Below are 4,513 nucleotides of genomic sequence, written 5' to 3'. Positions count from 1 at the left end.
AGTCAAAAGTCTTGTGGACACATATTTAATATGTGTTTTGTGGTCTTAATTCAGCAACTTTCATTTTATTTTTTTCCAATAACCACGCATAAACATTATTCTCTTAAAAATACAAACATCTACATACACGTTGCTCGCATATTATGGTAGCCCTGTTTGTGCTATATAGAGTGAATTTACACCTTTGCCATTAACATGTTTATAAATAACTGAAAAAAGCACAAATGTCAAGGCATGTCAGAACATCTCAAAGGCCCCAAAAACACTGTGGTCCCCTGAGGGTTAACGACTCATCAACTAAAATGGCTTGTCAGTTTAAACTTAAACAGTTTAAACTTAGGTCTCACTGATTATCAAGCAGATGCACAGTAATCTTAGATCAATTTCACAAATTTCAATAGGCAAAAATCTTCTCTCTTGTCCATAAAACTATCAGATATGTTTTACATCACAGCAAATTACTGAAATTTAAACAGTTCAATAACAGTTAAGATTCCCAGCAGACTGTAAAGGATATAGCTGTGATGGCAGATATGTATCCCCCAAATCACCAGTTTGGTTAAGAATTCCAGTTTGTTCATTAAATATAGTTCAGCATTCAAACCACTGGCTATAGAAATCTCTTCCTCTTCGTTCTAGAATTCCCACAATCCGGGTCACGGCACCAAATATGTAACCCTCTTTCTCTCTCTCCAAGCGCTCACTGATCTCTAGCACCGCCGCTGCTGCTCTGCGTTGTGTTATGTATGTTCGTGGGTAGTGGTAGAAAGCGGGGACTCAGACACAGAGGAGTTCGGGATCGTGGCTTGACCATTTATTCCACAGCACGGCAATTATAGCATTGAAAACATGAACTCAACTTAAGTTTTAAACTAGCAAAGTACATTTAAATGCACATGCAATTCAACAGCAAGCTTGTGCTGCTGATATTATCAAACATAGCTTTGCATTAGCCACAATGCATTAATCACATTTTAAAGGACAAACAAAACATTTTGACTTTCTACATTACTTTGCATTTAGGTCTTTAGCAGATTAAAACACAAAATATCGAAATAAACTGAACTTTAGTGCGATAACAACAAATATATTTTACATTGCTTTTTTCCACTACCATTAATATGGCTTACCTATAACATGAACTAAAGAAAAGATGACGCACTACTCCCGTATCAACGCTACGGTATATCAAGAGGCTCAAACAGCACTAAAGGCACTTGAATCTGTGCTAATACAATAGTGTTATGGGGACATCTTCTGGACAATGCAATATACAGCCTTACATATAGTCACAGCGTGTACAAATAACAAGGTCACATGAGACACAGCCATCTTCTAACCATATACATACTGGGAAGTGGGAACTATATTCTCAGAAGGCAAATCAAATAGGTTAATTCTAACCGTTTCATTACTACTGTCCTCCACATGTTCTGATGGAACGCCACTTGTGTGTTCAGTGGTTGAACTGGTTTCTACTGCTCTCTGTGTGGTAAACACAGTAACAGTCTCGGCAGCAGCAGATCTCATCAGAGAAACACAAGCAGAATTGTAATTTGTGAAATCACCACCAGATGGCACAAAGGGACAGTTGGCACACATCTACTGCAGTCAGATTCACCCGTGTTAACTCTAAAGGAATCACTCACATGGCTGGGCACTTGTAATGACACATCAAGGATGTTAAGAGGCTAAAAGCAGGTTTAAAACTTGCCCCATTGAAGTCAACAGGGTGCAAATTTTAAAAAGAGGATAACACTGTGTAGGCAACACCGATTTTTGTCGTTGTTCTCTGTACTGACAGCACTCCAAATTTACAAAAATAAAATGAGCTCAATGTTAAAATTGAGTTCTCCTTTAAAGGGCACCTATTATGACCCTTTTCACAAGATGTAAAATAAGTCTCTGATGTCCCCAGAGTGTGTATGCTCAAAATACCCAACAGATATTTTTTTTACAGCATGTTTAAATTGTCATTTTTTGGGGGCTCAGCAAAACGTGCTGTTTTAGTGTGTATCCCTTTAAATGCAAATGAGCTGCTGCTGCCGGCCAAAGGGCGGAGCCTCACGAGCTTGCGCTTCAGTCAGGACAATCTCATCTGATAATATCAAAACAGAAATTCTCAGTAGCAGTGTTCATTTAGACTCGGAGTCGGACAATAATGCCCACAGAGCCAGAGAATATATACTGTATGGAGATTGAACAGGTATAGTTTATCTTAATTATGGTTATAACTTATTTGTCATCTGCTTTTATCCACTATTAATACAAGCCTGCTGTAGCAGACCTCGTCCGAATGATGACCAAAATATACTGATGAGTTCAATTAAGTTTATTGTACATGACACAAAAGATGAAAGTTTTACTCCAGAGAATCACTGTAAGAGCTGAATAAACACAGTATAAGATGTGAGCATTAAAGTCTTATCCATAAACTCTCTCTCTCTCTCTCCATTTCATTAGCATGGAACATACACAGCGAAGTACACAAAACACTTGTTACAACTAACAGTAAACAAATATATACACACCTTTTCAGTCTGTGCTTAATACACTGGTACACTGTAAATCCGTAAAACGACTCAATGAGCTGTGATAAAGTGCGCGCTCTCACTTTCATTTCAGTAACGTTAGTCCTGTCGCTCCGGAGACTGTAAGCTTGATCACGAACAGTACAGATCCATCCTCGAGTAACAACAAGAGTAAACGAAGACTGCTATGTTCATTCTTACATCCAACAACAAAACACCTCATTCGCTTAGGAGACATTCTTGTCTACAGCTGCGATATCTATGTGCTCAAGCGTCGAAACAATGGGGACTGACTCTGTGTCCAGCTCACTCAGGGCGGGTCTATGCTCAAATTGCAGTGTCAATCAACCGTCGTGGGAGGGGCCTGTGCAATTCTACATCACATTGCACCGAATCTGAGAACAGTGCTTATGATTTATTGAGATTGTAAAAAAAACACTGGGTGGATTTTTTCATTCTAGGGTGGTTTTGCTCACACACTGCCAACACACATTTATGTTCAAACACCATGTAAAAGTGAATTTTGCATAAGAGGTGCCCTTTAAGAAAATTTACTGGCCATAAATATTTTTTACCAGGTGGCCATGAAACTGCTTTTACAGTTATGACATCAAAATTTCAGATACCAGTGAAAATTCACAATTTCACTCTATTACAATTTCAGTTTAAAACATTAAGAGCGGATGCACGGATCAAATATACTGATACACATACGCGTTTTCTTTCTCGACTGTTTACATTTACTTAAGACAACAGACTGTGTTTACTAGGATACTCGCCTATACGGGCATTTTTGACATAATTTCTTATGAATTTGTCTGTTCAAGCGCAAGAATGTCACGGTTTAGAGAGAGAGTACCCAGGCGCAGAATGAACAGTGAGCAAAGAGTTTATTATGGACAATTCGTACAGATGAGGATACTCAGAACACCACATTTAGCAGGCGGGCGACCAGGACATCAAACAACGGAGAGGATGAGTGGTGCGAATAATGTTGAGTGGAAGCCAAACGGGAACCAGAATGAAGATAACTCCAAACGATCTCAGAGGTTGTCAATTTCTGTGGAAACTTAATGCACACATGGAACACAGACAACACACCAAAACGAACCAGCAAAGACAAGAGGAAAAGAAGCACAATATAAAGGGACTAGAACACATAAGGATCAGGTGAGCACAATTAATGAAAGGGACCAAAGCACATGAGGATCAGGTGAGCACAATTAGTGAAATGAGAACAAGACGAGAACTAAACAATGGGGCGTGGTAACAGAAAACAAGGAGGCAGGACAAGAGGAGCACATGGCAAACACAAACAAAGACAGAGCCATGTGCTCAGACACAAAACCAACAAGGAAACATTAAACAATGACAAAACAGACAAGACAGTAAGAGCAGGATCCTGACAAAGAAGACATGAAAGAGAGCTCAATTTAGTATTTGCGCTGGGCAAGTGTTAATTTTAGGCCCTGGTTATAGCACTGTTTATTTTTTATTTATTTTTTTACATGTTTTTTCATTTTCATTAATCTAATTAAATAGTGCTTTACTCAAGAGTTTTTTTGAAAAATAATGAAACAGAAACATGAACATGAACAAGATTTTCTTCTTCATGGTTTAGCACCTAACCATGAACTGTTAACATTTTACTTTGTTAGTAATGTGTCTATCTATTATGACTCAAAATGACAGGAGTTAATTGGCTTGAAATTGCAGAGTGAAAAAAAACTTTAATAGAAGTGATATAAAATGTATTTTATATAGACTAAAAGTATATAAAAATACCAATAAGATGACACATTACAGAAAAGTTCATCATATACAGTATACTGAGTAAACAACGTTAAGCTATTAAACCACTATGTCAGCGCACGTTTACATATTCACACTTATTTATATGTTTGTGTCATATAGCCTATGCCATTAACATTTTATCATTAATACCCCTTTCTGGATATTTTAAGCTTTATAGTTTTGTCACA

The sequence above is a fragment of the Scardinius erythrophthalmus genome, assembly GCF_964197995.2.
Source record: "Scardinius erythrophthalmus genome assembly, chromosome: 1".
NCBI lineage: Eukaryota > Metazoa > Chordata > Actinopteri > Cypriniformes > Leuciscidae > Scardinius > Scardinius erythrophthalmus.
The sequence above is the reverse complement of the archived record's forward strand: the minus strand, read 5'-3'. Positions refer to the sequence as shown.